At 42.2% G+C, this 22,921-nt stretch overlaps 1 long non-coding RNA gene across 8 annotated transcripts in view; it reads left to right on the top strand.

The window, feature by feature from the left end:
• Window positions 1–22,921, top strand: part of LOC126502641 (uncharacterized) — a 503,616-nt gene that overhangs the window by 396,984 nt on the left and 83,711 nt on the right. For all 8 annotated transcript variants that reach the window (XR_007591995.1, XR_007591997.1, XR_007591994.1 and 5 more), the window contains one exon: window positions 19,407–19,515. This is a non-coding gene — a long non-coding RNA (uncharacterized lncRNA). The remainder of the gene's footprint in view (window positions 1–19,406; window positions 19,516–22,921) is intronic.

Here is a 22,921-nt window from a genome sequence, read left to right as displayed (position 1 = left end):
GAGAGGAGAGGAGAGGAGAGGAGAGGAGAGGAGAGGAGAGGAGAGGAGAGGAGAGGAGAGGAGAGGAGAGGAGAGGAGAGGAGAGGAGAGGAGAGGATTTGCAAAGAACAGTATAGAAATTAAGAAAACAAACCACCATAACGCAACATTCAGCCATGACAAAGGAACGATGTGCATGAGTTCAGGTCAGAAGTCTGAGCAAAGTGCAGAGTTATCATGGAAGGAAAACTGAACCCCCACTTGGTGGCATGGGTACTTTAACAAAAAATGTTTGAAAGATGAGGCTCTGATGAAAGGAATGTTTAAACAGAGATCAAGACTGGAGCTACAGCTTAGTGGTAGGGCAATTGCTTGGCATTTGTGAGGTCCTAGGTTTAACCTTCAGCACTAAACAAATCAAAAGGTCAAGGAGATGAGTTATTGAAGACAGAAAAAAAGATTATTCAGAATAATTCCAGTTGTTTAGGATTGCTAGTTACCTGAAAAGCAGAAGGAATGGAAGATGATGACGATGATGATGATGAACAATCTAATATAGTTGTACCTAAGTCAATGTGAAGAATCACCCAGAGCAAATCTTGAAAACCAGGGCTTCTCAACGTGGAACCAACTGTGCTTAATGAGTTCACTGGACATTGATTTCTGAGTTTGAGGCAGGAGTCCTTGCCTCTTAGTGTGTGAAATCACAAGGTAGAACAGCCTTCAAGACTGCAGAGAAGGTAGGATTGGGTATCTAATAGTAGATGCCAGGTACCATACTGCACATATTTCGTTTCCTGTAATCAGAATAGAGATGAGGTAAGTCAGGTGATATTGTTTGCCTGCTTATTGAATATCATTCGTCACCTGAAAACACACAATGACAAACAATTTTCTTCTCCCAGAAGCAGATTGCTAAATCCGCCGTCCCTTTTTGAGGTCAGAGCATCGAGTGAGTAATCCCGCTGCCCAGCAGTGATGCTCTATGCATTTTGTGGAATTCTCTGAAATGAGAGCTCCAGGGGTACATAACTCAGCGCTCTCCTTCCAGCACGTGCGTGGCTCGCTCTGCCTCTTATTATGCTCTTTGGACCCGTAGTCATGCAAATGACACAAGTGAACAGCTGCACTCAGCGAACCAGATGGCCACATGTGGGAAGAGATGGGTTGGGGACCGTAGAACTAATAGCCTATAAAGTAGGCTAATGCTACCAAATTTCTACATTTTGCTATTAATACCAAGTGAAAGGTTAATCATTTCCATCCGTGTTCACTTAACAGTCAGAATTAACCTCAGAGGCACAGTAATAAATTTTTTTTCTTTCTTTTTTTTTCTTTATTTCTTTATTTATTTATTAAATATTTCAGTCTCTTCCCCTCCTCCGCCTCCCCTTTCCCTCCCCCTCCCCCTATCCATTCCCCCTCCCTCGTCAGCCCAAAGAGCAATCAGGGCTCTCCGTCCCGTGGGAAGTCCGAGGAAAACCCTCCTCCGTCCAGGTCTCGTAAGGTGAGCATCCAAACTGCCTAGGCTCCCACAAAGCCACTACATGCAGTAGGATCAAAGACCCATTGCCATTGTTCTTGATGTCTCAGTAGTCCTCATTGTCCGCTATGTTCAGTCAGACCGGTTTTAACCCAGGCTTTTTCAGACCCAGGTCAGCTGGCCTTGGTGAGTTCCCGATAGAGCATCTCCATTGTCTCAGTGTGTGGGTGCACCCCTCGCGGTCCTGAGTTCCTTGCTCATGTTCGCTCTCCTTCTGCTCCTGATTTGGACCTTGAGATTTCAGTTCGGTGCTCCAATGTGGGTCTCTGTCTCTGTCTCCTTTCATCGCCTGATGAAGGTTAATATTCAGGAGGATGCCTATATGTTTTTCTTTGGGTTCTCCTTCTTATTTAGCTTCTCTAAGAACCCTAATTGTAGGCTCAATGTCCTTTATTTATGGCTAGAAACCAAATATGAGTGAGAACATCCCATGTTCCTCTTTTTGGGTCTGGCTTACCTCACTCAGGATAGTGTTTTCTATTTCCATCCATTTGCCACAGTAATAAATTTTTAACAAAATTCTAGGAGTACTTAGTCTAAACAGAGGAAGGGAGCCACTAACTGTGTGCTGGGGAGCAGGCTGGGGATGAAGAAGAGACTCACGGGAAGCTCTCCTTACTTTGGATATCCGGGCACATTTAGAGTAGTTAGCAGGAGAACAGGGAAGGAAGCTAGTCCATCTTTTCTTTCTCCACATTGAATGCCTATGAAGTACAAAACGGAAGAAAGCCTTTAGCTCTTAGATGCTATTCACCTAGGAAGCCCAAGAATGAATGAAGTTATACATACTTTTCTATGGGCACAAGTATTTTTTGCTTAATGTGGGTCGCATTCAAAGCCACTGTGGGGTGGGAGGGTAGCTGACCAGTAGAGTACTTGTCTAGAATGTGGAGAGGGCTGGGTCCCATCCCCAGCACTAAGAGGACAAGTGCTGCCGTGGTTGGTTCACATAGAAATGCTTCTACTCTCTCTGTTTCACACTCGTGGTTACTCCTCTCTTTTTAAAGACCTTCTCTGCCAGCATATGTGGATGAGATCTCCACAGGTCAAAGCACCGTTCGTCATATTTCACCCTCTGTCTGAGAGGAAAGTAGTCCTCAGTAGAGCTGCCCAGTTGTTTATTTATTTTTCTGAAGAACTGTAAAGTTTATGAATGGCAGTAAAAATTCTGGATGATGGTATTTCATCTATATCTTCCTTAATATAAAGGGCATGATTGCACATGTTGCCTGGTTCTGAACGCAGCACTAACAGCTAGGGCTGTTGTGTAGCAATTTTGTATGAGTTAAGGGCTTCAACTTTGGAGGGAGGCAGGCAGGGAGGGGTGGGAAGGGTTGATAATGCTTTAGGCAGGGTACTCTGAGTGGAGGTGAAGCAGTCCCTGCTGCAGAGAAGCTCTTTAAACTTCAACAACTCAAGGCTTCAGGGAGTCCTGAAACTGACCAAAGATCTCTAGGCTCCTCCCTCCACAAGGCTATGTAAGCAATAAGAGTCACTGGGAAGGTGTTTTCAGACCAGCTGGGTTCCCAGGAAGAGGTCAATCAGTAACAGCCAAGGTGCTTAAAAGAAGAAACCAGTTTAGCTGCTTGTAAAAGACATTCCTTGCCTGTCAAGCTGCCTGGAGGCTGAGCGGGGCACTCCAGGTTCCCAGCTTGGCAAGCTGTCACGCATGCTAGGGTGGGCTCTGGTGATACAGCTGTCTTGGAGTCATTTCTGCACCTGTAACGGCCTCTCACCCATACTCTTGTAAGTAACCACAATAAAATTCAGTGGTTCACCAAGCTGGAATTTGTTGGTGCCCTCACTTTGGTATGTCATTGGTGCCTCATCTGGGGTCAGTATGCTTTTTTTTAATTCATGACTCCCCAGAAATGACGAAACAGACCAGAGACCGGGTACTTTAAAGGTAGTGAGATAAAATAAAAAGAATGCTGTCGGGAATATACCCAAGAGAGGCCTTATCATGCAACAAAAATATATGCTCTACTATGTTCATAGCAGCATTATTTGTAATAGCCAGAACCTGGAAACAACCTAGATGCCCCTCAATTGAAGAATGGATGAAGAAAGTATGGAATATATACATATTAGAGTACTACTCAGCAGTAAAAAACAAGGACTTCTTGAAGTTTGCAGGCAAATGGATGGAAATAGAAAACACTATCCTGAGTGAGGTAAGCCAGACCCAAAAAGAGGAACATGGGATGTTCTCACTCATATTTGGTTTCTAGCCATAAATAAAGGACATTGAGCCTACAATTCGGGTTCTTAGAGAAGCTAAAGAAGAAGGAGAACCCAAAGAAAAACATATAGGCATCCTCCTGAATATTAACCTTCATCAGGCGATGAAAGGAGACAGAGACAGAGACCCACATTGGAGCACCGGACTGAAATCTCAAGGTCCAAATCAGGAGCAGAAGGAGAGCGAACATGAGCAAGGAACTCAGGACCGCGAGGGGTGCACCCACACACTGAGACAATGGAGATGCTCTATCGGGAACTCACCAAGGCCAGCTGACCTGGGTCTGAAAAAGCCTGGGTTAAAACCGGTCTCACTGAACATAGCGGACAATGAGGACTACTGAGACATCAAGAACAGTGGCAATGGGTCTTTGATCCTACTGCATGTAGTGGCTTTGTGGGAGCCTAGGCAGTTTGGATGCTCACCTTACGAGACCTGGACGGAGGAGGGTTTTCCTCGGACTTCCCACGGGACGGAGAGCCCTGATTGCTCTTTGGGCTGACGAGGGAGGGGGAATGGATTGGGGGAGGGGGAGGGAAAGGGGAGGCGGAGGAGGGGAAGAGACTGAAATATTTAATAAATAAATAAATAAATAAATAAATAAATAAATAAATAAAAAAAAAAGAATGCTGTCCTCCACTGCATGTTAGTGCTTCCAAGAAACAATGAGACACAGAGCATGAAGAAGCTACCTTACAGTTCTGTAACAGAACAAACATATGGATGATTATTGGAAATAAAAAGGCTTTTTATTCAATAAAATTCACTGAATGTTAAAGAACTATATTTTTAAGTGATAAAAACAGAATCAAGTCCTTAGGCTTGACAATATTGAATAAGAATTTAGCTTATATATTTGTATTATTATAACGGTAAAGCATGCTTATTTGAAAGTAATTTGGAGCAAAGCCAAGAGTATAAGGAATTAAATGGAAATCATGCTTAGTTCTGGAGATAATTAGGGTAAACATTTGTACTACTTTTTCAGGGTCAGTTCTTTATACATTGCACACACATACACATATATAATGCGTTATATGTATATTGGGTATACTAAAGATAAGTACTAGAAACAGCTAATGTTCCTTTTAAAATGTAATGGTGCATATTATTCTTTCCCTATATGAGAGTTCTTTAGTCATTAAGTGTGCCAGCAATTATACCAAGCCTATGTTTTTACTTATTTCCTAGTGGAAACTCATATAGAAATGATGACATTGTATGTCAGTAGTCGAGCACATGTTTATCGTGTACCAGACACTGGGTTCCCCGACAAAACAAAACAGGAATCCAGAAAGTCATGTACAAAGCCACATTGTGCTGTTACTGATAATGATGAGACAAACTGCTTCCTGTTATAGGCTCCGTGCAATTCCTTTGCACAAGGATGAGAAGAACAAGGGCTAGCAGGTGATCAATAAGAGCCAAAGCTCAGCAGACAAACTTCTACATATCCTTTGTTTGGGAGAGCTTGGATCTTAGAATTTTCATTTGTTAAGACAGAAAAACAGAACACAAAAAAAAATACTCCACTTTCTGTCTGTCTTTCTTCCTCTCCTTTCCAGGAACAAGTTGTATAACATTCTGCTTTGCACTTGCTGGGCTCAGAGTGCCTTCTAGGCATCCACAGAAAAAGTTGACAGAGTTTGGAAATTAAGTCCAGACTGGAGACACTGGTTTGGGACTCACTGGTCCACAGTTGGGAGTTCCCACCATGGATGGGACTAAAACTGCCTGGGAGAAATGACTGAGAATTATTAAGAACACAAGAGTCATAAGTATGAAATATTAACACTTTATAAAGAGATATAAATAAAAAATGCAAGTGGGGGCAGGACACATATCAGCAAAACTTTTGAGAATGTAATCAAAGGTTTGAAAAGGGCACATGTAGAAAATAGAGTTTATTACTAGGAAGAGGAATATGAACCTTCTCTGGGCTACCTACTCATTTAAAACCTCCTTTCCATCGTCCTTACTTCATTTTGCCCACTCTTTTTGTGTTTGGGATGATGTGTCCTTGTGCCACATCCACAAGGTCAGGCATGACCAGCATTATTCTAATGTCTCTACTCACTCACACACCCCCAGAGCACAAATAGCTCCAACTTAACCCTCAGTGCACTGACATCTCTTTCTTCCTTTCCATTATCCCTTGCCATTCCATAGGCCAACACTCTCTGGTGAACCTGAAAGAAAACTCTGACCCGGCAGACTGGGAATGCTTTCAAGGAACAGTTATGAGCTCTTGCACTTAGGAAAAAAATGAGAATGTTAGACAACAGGAGAGCATGGTACAGCCTCTTCTCAGGACATTTTTTAACAAGCAAATAGTAGCAATTGTCTTAATGGAAAAACAGTAAACCCAGCCACAGTTTCCCAGTAGAAGATGTAAATGAATTCACATTAAAAATGCTCAACTCTCTTGAGGTGTCCATTTTAAGAACCTATTCAGTGTTGTAAGAGACCGCTTCTTTGTTTCTGGCTGCTCAGCCTCGAAATAATCACACAGAAACAATATTATTTGCAATATTGTTTGGTTAATAGCTTAAGCGTATTTTTAGCTAACTCATATCTTAAATTAACCCATCTCCATTAATCTGTGTATCATCACGAGGCTGTGGTTTACTGGGTAAAGTTCTGGCATCTGTCTCTGGTGGGGCTACATGGCTTCTCCTGACTCTGCCTTCTTTCTCCCGGCATTCAGTTTAGTTTTCCCCGCCTACCTCTATTCTGCCCTATGCAGGCCTAAGACAGTTTATTAACCAATGGTATTCACAGCATACAGAAGGGAATCCCACATCGGTGACCTGAAATTGGCATTTATATGATGAATCCATGACATTCACAAGTCTCTTAGCTAAAAGAGATGGACCCTATGGAAGACAAAGCATTTTGGTGAAATGGTTGTTGTCTTGCTTTATTTCTCTTCCCAGCTATACTGAGTTAAGGATTCATGTGCAAGTGTTTCCCCTAAGTGTGATGTGAGTCAGCAGAGAAAAGGGCGTTCAGCTGAGAGAGAAGACAGCCAAAGAAGCATGCATTTTGTCAGTTGACCCACTGAGCGACTGGAACTCATTTCTGCTAGAGAACCCAAGGAATTCAGCTTCGAGCATTTGGCTCAGTTACCCCAACCTCTCCTTAGCCCTCAGGGTAGAGATGGAATCTTTACATCGACTGCTATGAATCCTTGGGTGCCAGTGCCCTGCAGGAGAAAGCACAGAAAGTAGATAGAAGGCTGCATAGGTTTCAAAGAAAGATAAGCCCTGCTCTGCCTATTCTAACGCCCTTCTACCCTTTGATGCTCTGAGAAATTTAGCCTTCTCTCTCCATGGTCTAAAGTTCTGTAGAAATGTAAGTACCTTCTGTTTCTGGAAAGAGTTTCCTTTAACAGTTATTATTTGGGGGTTCTAGCTTAATAATATCCAAAGTGTTGCTATTTGTTTTACTTATGAAACCCTCCTGGAAATAGACCTGTTCCAGATGGCCTGGTTTTGTCTCGTGCTGTAGTACAATTGGAAGATAGGGCTCCACAATGTGCAGATGGCTAAATAAGACCTGACATGAAAGAACATTGTTCTTACTCTGGTGTTCTTTGCCTCATCCTTACCCGTGACCTTCATCAACACAGGTTGGCTTTATTCCAGGGGAAAAAGATTACCCTCCAGATCCCAAAGGGCCGCTGTGCAGTCACATAGCACGTCTGTTGTAGTACCAAAACATTGTCTCCTCTGCAGAGTCATTCGAGGATGCAGGCTGCTAAGGGCTCAGCCAGCTTATGGCTGTGCCTTAGAGAACAGCAACTGCTTTTGCCAGTGAAGTAAGAAGCGAGCTCGTGGAAGAGCTCACAAAGGTTTTCAGTGTTTCCACCCAGAAGTGGCAAGTATTCCAGGCAGAACTGTTCACACTGTGATACCTTACCGCAAGGGGCTGATGACTGTGCAGAAACAATGAGAACACACAGTCATCATTGTTTTAGCCCCTTATTACAAAGAGAAGAAATAGGGATCTTCCCTTTGTGTGCTCCCCTCAGGCATTGCTTGCAGTTTCGGTTCCCAAAGGTGAGACTATCCCACCCTCCCTTATACAAGCTAGAAAAAGGGGTTCTTTCACTCTTTCTCATATTGACATACCTTAAACAGTTTTGTGTGGACATTGAAGAAGTGGCTTAGCAATTAAGAACATTTATTACTCTTGCAGAGGACCCAGGTTTCATTCTCAGCATCTACATGGTGGCTCACAACCATCTGTAACTCCAGTTCCAGGGAATGTGACCTCTCTTCTGACCTCCGACGTGTGTACAGTACTCATACGTACATTCAGGTATACACATGTGCACACAAAATAAATGCGTTTGAAATATTTCCCTCGACAAAAGCATTCTACTGGGGCAGCAAAAGAGTAGAAAGTTCCAACTGTGGTCTAGCATTTTCATCGTCAAGGCAAGATGACCGGAGTCCCAGTGACATGGCTTTTTAGGTCACGGAGCTGATTAATAAAGACCCTTCTCCAGAACCATGCAGGGACACCATCTGCTCTGACATTGTGACTCTAAAAATTCCTTCTTATTGGGAAAATTCTTTATCTAAGATGTTTATTAAGAGTATTTGGAAAAACTTAAGTCAGAAGTTATTTGAACAACGGGAAGAATTTTGAAAATCAGACGAGGAAGATTGACTGGCAGGCGCGTGGGGAAGGTTGCTTTGGAAAAGTGGTGGAGAGAGAGAGAGACTCAGCCCACAGGAGAGAGCCACAGGGTCTAGACTCCAGATGCGATTACACAGCCTTTTCGAGTTCAGCACTGGACTTGGCAAATCGTTCCCCCAGATGTTATGGCTGCGCTACAGATCCTTGCACGGGTGACAGAACTGGCTGTGGTTCTGTTTGGCGGCTTCCTCGCTAGTGTCTGGTCACTGCAGGCTGCTCTGAGGTGACACCACCCTCTTCTAATCCTGAAGTCAGCTCTTTGGCTGACCCCGAGCACGTAAGGCACTGAACCAAAGCCCTCTAGGGAATCCCGAGCAGGTCTGAAGAGTCCAGATGAACTGGTATGGCCAACTTCCCAAACAGCTCAGCCTGACTTCCCAGAGCAAAGCGATGGAGAGAGAGAGAGCAAATAAGGAAGAATGGGCAGCACGGCTTGCTGGCAGCAGGAACCTGGTAATCTGCTTTATCTTTCCTGGACTCGACTTCCTCGGAGGGATTTGATCAAATGGTCTCCAAGTTCCATTTGAACACGGACACTGTGTAATCCCACAAAATGGCCCCACAAAGAAGGGATAACAGGAAAGCGGCATCCTTTCCCAGCTCACAGGATAGAATGCAGAAGACAGAGCACTCTGCTTTGTTAAATAAACATGGCGAATGCTGGGATATAGGTGCTGCAAGAGCTGTCTTTTGAACCTGGCAGTGAGTTGGACCCATGAGACCTCAGATGGGATAATATTAAAGAACAGAAGATCTAGGGAGAGGGTACTATTGAAGAGCCAGTTCTAAGCAAAAGTCAGTAAATAGATAAATACTCTCAGAAGAAAACAACTTCTGTTGCCCTTAACATCTACTCTTCTATCTATTTTGAAATCTGTTGCCGTAATTACTCTTCTGTATAATAAATCACTAAAGCTATTTTTCTTATTCAGCTGAAACTTTGTGCCCTTTGATCAATGATACCTCTTTTCTTGTCCACCCTTCTGCTCCAATTTCTGGTAACAATCATTCCAAATTTTATTTTTTTTAATTCCATGTATGAGTGAGGTCATACGGTATGTGTCTTTCTGTGTCTAACATGTTATGCTTGGTACAATGTCTTCTAGACTTACAATGTTTTAAATGACAGGATCTTTCTCTTAGTGGTGAATAGTATTTTGGTGTGCATATAACACAGTTTGGTATCTATCTAGGTGATGATGGAAATAGGTTGTGTCCATATTTTAGGTATGTAAGTAATGGAACAATGAGATTGGGGTGCAGATATCTCTGCAATATATTGAGTTTCCTCCATTTTGGATACATAACCATAAGAGGAATTGCTACACTAGATGTTGATTCAATTCCATGTTTAGTTTTTTTAAAAGATGCTATCTTTCATAATGGGTATGTTGTTTATATTTCCAAATATGTGTGTTTCTTATTCCTTACATTCTTTTCATTTTGTTAATGCTTCTCATTGGCTGCATGCTGCAGCCTATAGGCTGGTGGGAAAGCGAACACTTCAATCTTTATCCTCCCAAGGCTTACAGTCCAAAGATGGGTACAGCCAATAGACAAAACAGTCATACAGATGGTCACAGGGAATGAGGAATAGGGGTGAGAAGATGAGGAAGGCATCAAGACCAAGTCTAAGGACCAAAGATCATGGAGAAAGCGGGTTCTAAGCTCATCCTTTGTAGACGGGTGGCTTAGACAAATAAATAAACGGGACAAGTTGGGTAGATCTCCTGTGACCAAGAATATGTAACACAGTCGTCTTTCCACCCCAGTGTCCTTTTCCAGAGAATAAAACCATAATAAATTATACAGAAAGTTGTTGTTGGCATTAAATGAAATGACATATGTGTGTGCTCATGCACACACACACACACATGCTAATGTGAACATGTACTTAGTAAAGATGGTAAATTATAGTACTATGGTGTTCTGAAAGGACAATACAGAAGCTGCTGTTGTCTAATCTTCTAGCTTTTGTGGCTGGCTGAGTGTGCTCCATCCACTTTTTAAGGTATTAAGAAAAGGTAGATTTGGGAAAGGAGATGCAGCAAGATAATAAATTCAATTTTGAAAATATCAACTTACAGGCAATGTGCAAACAGCAGATGGAGTTCCCAGAAAGAAAATAAGTGTGCATATGTGTGTGTGTTTGTATGTGTGTGTATACTTCTGTATGGATGTATGTGGAGAAAAGGATAGAGTTCTGGACTGGAAATACCAACTCAACACATGCATGTCATAACAAACATAAAAATAAGCCCTTCAATTTCTCCTCTCAGTATTGCTTTCGGTCTTTCTGAAAAATTCAATTTCTTGGATCAAGGTTGGCATCACAACAGCTGTCAACAAATAAGCTATTAGCTGATAAGGACTTACATTTTAATAGTGTGTTATTGGAAATGTTGAGAAAATTAAAGACGCTTTGAGGTCTTAAAAAAGAAAGTTCTCACCTTTCATCTCAGGAGCTGTTCTCTGTGACAGACGGAGACCATCATAGAAACACACAGCTGTACACAATGCAGAGGGCAGTGGAGAGGGGAGCCCAGCCCCCACAGATCCATCTCCAGCACAGCCACATCTGTGGCTCAGGGAACATTGCAGAAGAGGGGGTAGAAAGACTGGAAGAGACAGAAGACTCGGAATTCTGTGAAACAGTCTCTTCTAGAATGAGGGTAGAACAATGCCAATCTCAATGGACATCTTAATATGGAAGGGGAGAATTTTCATGGAGTCTCCCCATTAGACAACGAACTACAACCGCTGATTGCTGGGAGAAGGAGAATTAGCCTCTTCCAGTAATTAACCCCATTATTGATTGTCCAATGCAGAGTAGTCAGCTTTTGAAACCATATACACAGAGACAACAAAATGAACTCAGCAAAAATTGTGTGTGTGTTTGTGTGTGTTTATGATTATATATAATATATATAATCAGAGAAAAAGAAGCTATCAACTTGAGAGTGGTGAGCACGGAAGAGAATGAGGGAGGGTGGCTGGGAGGGGTTGAAGGAGAAAGTGATATAATTCAGTTTCAATAAAGATATTTTTTAAAAAGAAGCATTGCATTGTAGGACAAGTTGATGACAAATGACAGGGACTGAGTCACTGGGCAAAGATGGACACAGGTGCCCAAGGCAGATTTTTTTTTCTCCCACACTTGTGTTGTTTTCTAAAAAGATGGGTTAAAAAGAGCAGGTTAATTGGAGCCATCAGAGTTATCTAAAGATTTCCCAAAAACTACTTCCTAATTAATGAATCAAATTGGGTACATCATCAGTGTATTGTATATGCCTTCCATTTCATTTTTAATTTCTAATTACTATCAGATAAAATAATAAATGGTCACGAAAATGTTTTTCTGATCAAATCTATACATGTGCACAGCAAAAACGGCGTTGAAAGGGGAAAATTGGACACATAGCTCAGAGAACTTTTATGAAGCTGTGGCACTCAATCCTTGCAGCCAGATAAGACAAAATAGAAAATAAAACTGATGTGATCGAACATTAAACACAGAAGGAAAAATTTAAAGATTCCAGTTGGGCAGAAAACAAAGTTGAGTGCCTGAGAAATCTCTCTGTCCATGGACAGGAAGGGACACCTGGTGAGACGCCTTAGCAGTTTCTTTGCTCATGGACAGGAAGGCTTTTTCATGGACCTGGAGGTTTGACAATTGTTCCCAACACGTTTTCAGTTGGAGGTTAACTTTGTGAGGTTAACTTGCCCCCGATGTTATCACCACTTTCCCCCTGCCTCTTATAAAATTCCATCAAGCCTCTCCTCTTGATCAAATTTTCATCCCAGTAGGCCTCATTTTCCCTGCTTCCCATGACCTGAAACTTTCTGGAAGCCCAGCCTCCATCTTGCAACCTGCTTTCCTATAACCCAGGGTTCCCTGTACCAGGCACCAGGCAGGCAATAGAAGAAGAAAGGCCATGATCACACAAAGCGTTAAAAGTATTTTCCAATGCTAACACTTCTTATAAAAGAAAGTCTGGCCACCGCCTGATGACTGTGTGATGAAATGTAGATGAAGGTGTCCACTAGGGACAGTCAACGCAAAGTGTGAGTAGCTGCTCCTATGGCGGCTGAATGCGCAGACAAAGCTTGGGGCCTCAAAGTTGGCTTCCCTATTCAGACATTGGACCATGGCCCAATTGCTCTGGGCTTTAGTATGGGGCCTGACGGTAGAACTTCTAGGGAAGAGATGCCTATGTAGTAAATCCTAGTTTGAGAAGTATGTGGTGATGACTTATCCCTACATTGCGCAACAAAGGCAGCCCTGGGTTGTGGTAGACTTTCCGATTTCAAATGTCTTCTGAAAGCTAGTGGTGGATAAACTTTTTAAATTCAAGAGGGTCACATTCCACATGAACTTTCCACCCTTCTTGGTGAAGCCCCTGCTCACTCAATATTATTTCTCTTACCCCATTTATTTTTATTATATTGCATTGTTTTAAATTATTTCAAAAATTTTAAGGCAGTATTCTAGGAAAAAAATAATCCTGAATTCATAAGCAACCCCTACGGCATGTCCTTGGCATTAACTGTGGAGTTCCAAAGTACCTCATTTATTTGATTGATTGATTTTTCTGTGTTTTAAAGGGTACCAAGCCCAACAGCATATAATTTTTCTCTTACCAAAAGGAATATGAATGAAGAAATAATAATTGCTTTCTGTGTGTGTTCAGCTTCTTGTTGTTAGGCAGTTTCTTTTTCTTCCTTTCTTACAGCTCTGAGGTAGACAAGAAAGCATCTTTTTTCCTTTTACAGCTACCATAGCTCATCCTGCTCCTTGCTCAACAAAGTTGCCATGCAGAGCCGGCTGAGCGCCTTGCTCTTACATAACATCTGCTGGCGTGCACTCCCCTGTTGCACAGATAAGCCGTGGTGTCAATCAGCATGGCACAGACACTGGAGTGATTATTGGGTAGAGAAAAGAGCTCAGCTGTAAGGTCTTTGGAGGAGGTGTTCCCATTTTCCTAAAGATTGCAGACTGAAGCACAATGCAGAGGTTAGGGCTCATTTTTCCAAGGAAGCGGCTGGATAGAACCTGTCACATAGAGAAAAGCCTGTGCATTGTAGCTTGGCCTTGGAGAAGAAAACCTTCTCTAATCTCTTCTATCAGTCCTCAGCTTGGAGCACTATGGGGCCTGGTGAAAAAAAAAAAATCTGTGTTCCCTTATCTTGCTGACTATTGCGATCACTCTTTGCAATCCCAGCATCAGGGTGTCAGGTTGTCCTGGAGGGGCCGGAAGGCTGGGGACAGGAGAGGGTGTTTGTACAGCCTCCCTTTACAGAGCCTGCTGGTGACTGCACGAAGCTGTCCTTTCTATAGCTTTATGATTCTATCGTGAAAGGAAAGGTTGGACAATGTTGGGGCTTGTTTTTAGGGTACTTCCTGGAGGTAGCAAACTGTTTCTGACTTTGAATCTGAGAAGACGTCTTCACCGATGATGTTTGAGGGCGAGGAGTGAAGATGCCACCAAAACCCTAAATCCTTTCCGGGTTGCAGGGCTGCCTGTGTCCTCCCACGTCCGTGCTTGTCACGTATGCGAAACAACAAAAACAATGAATTTGTGATCGTTTCAGTACTAGTAGCGAAGCGTGCGAGGGTGAGATTAGGGGAAATGGTCCTCTTGTTTGCTTTTGCCATAAGCCTTTGAAAGTCTCCTGAAGGAAAATCAATCAGTTATCAGGTGTGGACTGAATGCCAGGACCATGTACCACAGACACTGGGTGGTCTTAAAAGGTCTCGTATTCTCCTCAGGCTTAATCTTCAAGATCTAATGCCTCTGCGGGCATTTCATGCAGATCAGCAGTGGCCTCTAGATTTGGGACACGAGAAAAAAAAATCCAATAGCTATGTGTCCCATTCCAAGCCTATTGCATCACAGCTGTGGGAAATTGCAACTGCAGACTTTGGCTGTGTTGAACTTGACCCAGCGGACGGAGCCAGAAGCACTTTTCCTGTGGTTATATGCAGGCAATGAGAGTAGAATCTGTCTGAGAGAGCATCTGGGGAATGTGTGGATGGACGGGCACACTGGCCACACAGGGAGGACAGCCTCCAGGGAAGAGGAGAGCACTCACGGCTCTCAAAGGCTTGCATATATCAGCACTAGGAGGCAATGCTCCTCAGGATGCCCCCTTAATTTCCACAAAAGATCATTTATTCGTGACTTCCTGACCCATCTTCAGCACCAGAGGGAGTGAACAGACTCAATGGGACTTCTGAGTTAGAAAGAATGCCTATTAATTGGAACTCACCATTTATTTGTGAGGTGACATTGTGGCTCCCTCTATCTTGCCCCTTGTGTTTAAAGAGGAGGCACCCTTTTAAACGTAGACTACACATGGGGGGACCCAGTACACTGGTGACGTCTTGGAAGTTGGGAAGTGTGCATTCATTTACGAAAATGGACCTTTGTACAGCAATCCATTAAAAGAGGATTCGTCGCCATCTTCGTGGTCAAAGAGGAAAAAAACTGAGAGAAGAAATTGTGAGGCAAAATGTGTCCTACTGTGTGGTTGGCTGTTTCATTCTCTCAGCAGAATCTTTCACAGCTAAAAGTTTTTAATTCTAGGGAGTGAGAGTTGGTTCAGTGGGTGAAATATTTGCCATGTAGGCCTGAGGACTTGAATTCAAATCCTCAGATCCATGTTCAGCCTGGCAAGGCAGTACACATCTATAATTACAGAGCTCCTACAGGGCTTGGGGACAGAGATAAGACAATCCCCAGCAGTTGCTAGGCCAGCTAGCTTGGCAGAGGCAACAATAAATACAAGAAAGACCCTGTCTCCACTGAGGTAGAAGGAAAAGGCTATGAAACCCAAGGTTGTCCTTTTCAGACTTACACATGCGTACTATAGTATCATGTGCTATGCTGTTCTCCCAGTGACGACAGTGCAGTGAGAGGTGTAAGAAAAGTCACTGGTCCTCAGCTCCTTATTTGTCTGGATGGAAATAGTGACTGCCAAGCTCTTTGCACAAAAGGGCAGAATTAGGCATCTTTGAGAATTGCATACAATGCATTTGGTCATCTCCACACGCACTCTGCTCCTCCCTCCAAGTCTTTCCAGCATCCCTCTCATCTTCATACCCTCCCCCAAGTGGGACATCTAGCTCACTGGTACCCCCTAGGTCAAGGACTATCACAGGAAAGCAGGAAAAGACTCTAAGTGCCAGATGTGGGGAGACCGGGGTGGAGCAGTATCTCTGGAGAGGGCCACTGTGTTCATGAACTCACAGCAGTGGGGACAGACTGCCCAAGACCTAGGCAAGATCAAACCAGCAGTATTCCAACCCAGAATGGGCCCCACCCCCAAGGAACAGTTAGGTTGACTACTGATGGCTTACGGGGGAGGAAATCAGCTTTCTTTAAGGATGTAGTTCCTGATGGGTTGACCATGATCCAGTGGGTGGCTCACCAAGATGAAGATGGACAGCACAAATTGGACTTGATAGGTTATTAAGTTTTGGAATTTTAATAAGCCAGTACCTATGTTTTCCACTACAGTATACTTTTCTGTACCTTCGTTAAGGTCCTAAAACTTAAATAGATTTAAATTTTATTTGAATATTTAACCCTTACACTGAATACAGAATAACTGATGTCATATATTCATTATTAAGTTCCATATGACTCACTGTTTAGTGTTTCTCATATGTTTAGCTTTCCTTTGTAAAGTTCTTATGTGCTCCCATTGGAATTAATCACACACACACCCAAATGTTCTATTCCCAGTTTTAATTTTCTGATAGTAAAGTTGATAAGACTTGAGAGTGGCAAGTTAAATTCCCTCACTAAAGTTCTGAGATCCTTCAATTAAGATTTTCTGGCAAATTTTTCATAAAACCAGGTAGCTCTCCTTTGTATTTGAAGTGTAACTCTCCTTGGTGTTTTACTGGCTGTGTTTCTGAAGGTTTTCTATTTTAGGCTCATAGAGGATGAGAGCATGAACAGATGTGCAATAGAATGAGGTGACACCATTTTTAAAGGTTTCTTTTTTTCCTATGACTTTTTCAGGTGAGGTTTTTTTTCTCTTTAATTATTTTCTATTCATCTTTTTGTTCATTTAATAAAATGAGTTTGTGTTTAGTCATGTTTCTAACTTTGGACTATATGCTCAATGTACAAAAGTCCTTTTAGGTATTGGCCCAACAGTCAGAAAACACAATATCATGGCAAAGATAGGGAAATAAATAAATAATTACATTATGATTTTTTAAAACAAGCGCAACTATCATTTAAGAGTAGCACAGACTGATATCTCTTTAAATGTCCAGTTCTTGCATATTAAGGTTGTGACAAGAGTTGAGGAGGAGGCCACTTGTTGGTACCCGACTACTTAGCAGCTCAGACCCCAAATAACCACACAGAAACTATATTATTTAAACATTGCTCGCCCTATTATCTCTAGCTTCTTATTGGCTAACTCACATATTAATTTAACCCATTTCCATTAATCCATGTATCACCACGTGGCAGAGGCTTACCGGGTAAAGTTCGGGTGTCTGTCTCCAGTGAGGCTACATGGCTTCTCCCCAACTCTGCCTTCTCTTCCCCAGCATTCAGTTTAGCTTTCCTGGACTAGCTCTGTTCCCCTATAGCTTTGCTATAGGCCCAAAACTGTTCCTTTATTTATCAATGATAATCACAACATACAGAGGGAGCTCCCACACCAGACAAGCACATCACCTCGCTTCCAGGGCAGAAGAGGACACATGCTTAATATAAGGGTCCAGATGTCTGGTGTGGAACAGCTGCTTCAATGGCATTTAATGTAAGTTCTGTCGTGAAGAGCTCAGCCACATGAAGAGTACAAGACAATGGGAGGAGTTAAGGAAGAGGATATTCAAATCTGAGAGAAAAACGTGAAAGAAGACCTATGAGAAGAGGAAAAATGCAGCTATGAGCACTGTCTAAGTAAAATCAAACTGGGGGGAGACCCGGAAACAAAAGACAACCAGTGTGTTACAGATGCTCTTGGGTCAATTTGATGTATTCTACTGCATAGAAGAAGGCGAGAAAAAAGGATAATAGACATGTCTACCAAACCCAAAGCCGTATTCTTTTTACTAGTGATAACAGATGTGAGACAGTGCATGTCCATGTTTCTGGTGCCCTAGAAAACTAGGGGTGCTTCTGGACATTGAGACAGCCCATTAAGCCTAAATCCGTGGCTTCTGACTTAAAAATCACAATCTCTAATCAACTGAGCATATCTTTCTCATGGTCAGGTGCATCAATAGCCTTTCTTGAGAGTGGTCCTTCCTCAAACTGATGCCAGCCTTTTGTCTGTTTCATTTCAATAGATTTTAAAGAAATGCCACAAAGGATTTCAGAGACTGTCTTAAAACATTAAGAAAGTGTGAATCATGTCTCCTAAAATAACTACAGCGGTACTAGTAAATAAAAATCAAATATTGTGCAACAGCCTCAGGCTGTAAATTTATTATTTAGAGATAAAGATCAATAGAGAGACTCTTAGGAGGAAAGATCCACGTGGCCTTTCTAGGTTTGCTTAACCAGGGCCAAAGTCTTCCAGAAATGCTAGCCTTGTGTGAACTACCTACTTCAAAGACATTTAAATATAGCAAACTCCAAATTTCCTGTGAATAATTCTTTCTAAGACAATGAGAATATGGGTTAGCGGGTCTGTTATAGCACCGAGTAGGTTCTTCTTTAAATTTTCTAAGCTACTGGAGCCGAGCATGTGATAGATCGATTGCCGAGCATGTATGAGACAGTTTATTCAATGCTCATCAATGCAAGTAAATAGAAGATTTGAAAGGGTTGGACATGGTAGCCAGCATACACACCTCTGAGATATCAGTATTGTGAGGCAGAGGCAAGAGACTTGTGATTTGAGCATAGTGTAGATTACTCCGCTATACCTTGTCTCAAAATAAGTTACCTAGGATAATTTTTGAAGAAAGCCATTTATTTATCCACCAGCACTTTGTTAGAAATCTTGTATACAGAAAAAATTTATGTTTACAAGTCGTGGATAGAAACAGAAAAAGAAATAAATTATCTCTTAAGGGCTATATAACATCTGCTATAAGCTGTGCAGGAAAAAAAGGTGGCAGCTTTCAGTGCAATGTAATTTGAGCATAAGCCAAGATAAAAAATGATCTGCTTTGAGTATCTGCAAGTCTAATTGTCTAGCCAGTTGTATTCAATGTCATTATAAAATGTGGGTTAAATAAGAGGCATTTTGACACTCCCCGCAATACCTATCACATTACCAAAATGACCTAGTCTACATCACATGAAATTTCCCTAATGGAATCACTGATAAGTGAAACAGTTGAGGCAGGGGGTTAGGTCAAGAAAGCCAAGACAGACCCTAGTAAAGAACCTGGGTTTCCCTGAAAAGAACACAGTGGAGTTGCCTCTCATTCCAAGGCTTCTGACAACACCAGGGTCAACATTTCTTCATCTGTCTGATCACTGATTCCACAAACCCATCTGAGTTATCCTATTTTCTTCAAGCCAAGAAGAGAACTGAACTGTGCAACGATGAATGCCTATAGAAGGAGAGTCTGAGCTTTGGAAACATTTATATTGTCGCTGGGTGTTTGTAGCCTTCAAGTATTAACTGACCTTCTCGGTCTTTCTACCTCTACCTATAAAGACTGTTGTCATTATCTCTGTTTTGTTACAGGTAAAACAGACCTAGATATACATGTATGAGACACACACACACACATATATATATATGCATATTTCCATTACATGCACATACTGTGCATCTCTACCATGGGGCCTTTTTCACTCTAGTATGAAAATTGTTCTAAATTCCCAGACACAGCTCAGATCATGACAGATGGCTGATTTGCTACTGTGAATTTAATATCACCAGGCTTGCATAGGTACCGTCATTACAATGCTTATTACCTAAAACATTTTTATGATCTCCCCATAGAGTTGGAACAGACTGAAAATGAAACGAAGTTGGGCCCACTTCCCTAGAAGTAGAGAAACAGACAGCCAGGACTCCAGAGTTGTGACTGGACCAGCCAAAGACCACTCAGGTAAGTTGTTATCTGGGCAGACTTAGCAAGAGTCTCAACTGCTTGTCAAATTGCATAAAACAAGAGAGGCAGCATGCTAAAGGCAACATTTCTGATTCTCATATGAATGGCTATGAGAGAGAAATAAAGTTTACCAAATAAGCATTTATTGGGGCAAGGAAAAGAACACAGCTTTCCTCGGTAGAATCTGGGACAGCTGCAGTCCCTCACGAGGACATCATCCCCAGTGAGTTGCCAGGCTTCTGTAACACGTGACCTTGAACTATTTAGAAAGAGGAGAATGCTCTTCTAAGAGCCAAGATCTGAGGCGTAAAACACAATTGATGTTTCATAGACTTTAGAGGGTGCATAATGAACCTCTGCAGTCAGAAAACATACCAACTCTGACCTTTAGAGGCCCGCAAGAGAATCTGGCAACAGATAAGACGGAAGTCGGCCCCCAAATTAACCCAAGTCTTTCCTTAAATGTTAATAATCTTCACTGGCTTGCTTACTTTGTCTTTGAATTGCATTTTTTTTACTTCTTATTTGCTGTGTGCTTGAGGTCTCTGGGGTGGGTCATGATGACAATACTTAAACATGTAAATCAGTAGAGTACCTACTGCATCAGCCCCCACCACTTCTCCACCCAGCACTATATGGGACACTTTTCTTTGTTGACAGGATGCCCCTTTGAATCTGGCATTTAGCTGATGGAGGTGAAGAAGTCCAGACAGGAAAACGACAGTAGCTGGGGCAGAGTGGGTCTGATTTCAAAGCCTTCTGTCATCAGTCAGTGTACTGATGTGGGATTTCCCTCTGTATACTGTATAATGAATAAAGAAACTGCTTTGGACCTATAGCAGGGCAGAACTTAAGTAGGCGAGGAAAACTAAACTGAATGCTGGGAGAAAGGAGGGCAGACTCAGAGAGAAGCCATGGAGCCACCAGAGACTGATGCTGGGAACTTTACCTGGTAAGCCACAGTCACCTGGCAATATAGAGATTAATAAAAATGGGTTAAATTATATGTAAGAAAGAGTTAACCAATAAGAAGTTAGGGCCAAGCAGTGATTTAATTAATACAGTTTCTGTGTGATTATTTCAAGGGTAAGCGGCTGGGAGCCAACAAGTGCCTTCCAACTAACTCAAAATAGAAACGTGGCCTGCCTGCCACCTTAAGCCTTCCTTTCCAGCGGCCTTTTAAAAAACAGTTAAACAAATGGAAGAAGACTCCACTTGAATGGCTGTGTTCCAGCTTAAAAAGTGGCAGATGAGTAGCTAAAATGGCTCACACCTGTAATTCTGGACTTGGGAGGTAGAAACAGGATCAGGAGTTCAAGACATGCCTTGGTTACATAGTAAATCCCAGGTCAGCCTGGGCTATATGAGACCCTGTCATGCTTGTTTTTTTAAATTAGTGGGTTATATGCAGGATGGCTCTGTTTCATATAGAGTAGAGAAGAACCACAGTAGGTCTGCACGCTACCTGCCTTGTAAAGAGACTGAAACACCGCTAGAGATGACAGGAGCAGATGGCGCATGCTCTAACAGGCACTCCGAGATGGAACAGAAGAGTTTCTTAGGGTGAAATCCATATTGGTAGGCAGCAGGATTCCCAGTATCTGAGGCCAGTACCCATCATGGCCCTGGAATGACTGGCTGGGTTCTCTACCACCAAGAAACTCGTTCCAGACTTTCTAATTCTTGAGAAGACTACAACAATGTCTCGTTAGAACCTGAAGGACGAGAGATGTGAGAATTTTCCTGTCTCCTTAGAATACTGGGGCAAAGTGAAGGAAAAACTCCAGACCAAGGATGACGTTATGAGTGGTGCTAAAATTGTCCCAGGGCCTTTATCTCATATACTTTCTCTTCCCGGGGGATGTTCCAAGAACTCAACACAAGGGCTGTTGCCGCTGGGAGGTGACAGGGTTTTATACCCAAGCTATTGGTTGTTCTGAGTCCCCATTTGGGAAATAGATTCAACTGCTTGCTCCAGTCTCATAGATTTCAAAGAGTGATGCATACACTGAGAAACTGCTGACATGTATGCATTGTATGTAGTTCATAGGGACATTTCCACACAGGTTTGTGAGACACTTTGACTATATCCCTCCAACTCCCTCTTCCCCCTCTCTTCCTTCCCTACTGTTAGTGCCTCCACCTCATAGACAACTTTGCTTACACTTTCATTGCTTAGAGATATGTAATTTTATGTAACTGTATGAAATCTAAGATCCACACATGAGAGAACGCATAGGACATTAGTCTTTCTAGTCTTGGTTAATTCACCCAATATGGTAATTTCCAGCTGCATACTATTTCCCACGGCATCATAATTTTGTTCTTTTGGGTTGGATAAATTTCACTGTGTATAAATCCATTCTTCTGCTGCTGGGCATCCAGGTTAATCCCATAGTTTACTGTGACAAGTGCTGAAATAAACAAACATTCATATGCAAGTGTCTCTGTGGTGTTAGTTTAGGGTCTTTGGGGGTAAATAACAAGGAGGAAATAATACTTTAAAAATTAAAAATACAGAGCTGTGTAGGGATGGCCAATATCCCCAGCAACTTAGGAAGCTGAGGCAAAAAGATCACAAGTTCAAGGCCTGCCTGGACTACAAACTGAGTTCAACACCACACTGGGCTCTTTTTCACGTTACTTGTACCATTTGTGCCGTCATGCTGTGTGTCCAAGACCTCTGGTTCTTTTCTCTGCATGGGTAGGAACTTCCTTCATTGATGTCTTCAATAACAGTCATCCCAGTGGGATGTGGTACTGCATGCCTAGATTCTAGATTAGGGATGTGGAAACAGCAGTTTGTGAGTTTGAAACCAATGTGAACTACATAGAAAGATCCCTTCTCCAAAATAAATGCATAAACAACAAAAGTATAGCCATCCTAATAGGTGTGAGGGGAGACTGTCTATTTTTATGATGCCTGATGTCATGTTTACCACCATGATGGTCAAGGACTCACCCTCTGAAAATGTTAGCCAGACCACCTCCCCCGCCATTGAAGGCTTTTTTTGTAAGCTGCTCTGGTCATGGTGTATTTTCACAGTAAAAGAAGAGTATCCAAGAGAGATAGATACAAGATAGATAGATAGATAGACAGACAGACAGACAGACAGACAGATAGATAGATAGATAGATGATAGATAATAGGCAGATAGATGATAGATAGTAGATAGATGGTAGATAGATAGATGATAGATAGTAGATAGATGATAGATAGATAGATAGATAGATAGATAGATAGATAGATAGATAACAGATAAATGATAAACAGACAGGTGATAGTAAACCTAGAGTCCATATATAAGTGAGTCTTGTCTTTCTTTTCCCCACCGCCCTGTTCTCACACAGTCCCCTTCTACTCTCATGTCATAAGTACATGTTACTTGTTGAACTACTGGAG

The sequence above is a fragment of the Alexandromys fortis genome, unplaced genomic scaffold (assembly GCF_014885135.2).
Source record: "Alexandromys fortis isolate MF-2015 unplaced genomic scaffold, M_Fortis_MF-2015_v1.1 scaffold_1, whole genome shotgun sequence".
Taxonomy (NCBI): Eukaryota; Metazoa; Chordata; class Mammalia; order Rodentia; family Cricetidae; genus Alexandromys; species Alexandromys fortis.
The sequence above is the reverse complement of the archived record's forward strand: the minus strand, read 5'-3'. Positions and strand labels throughout refer to the sequence as shown.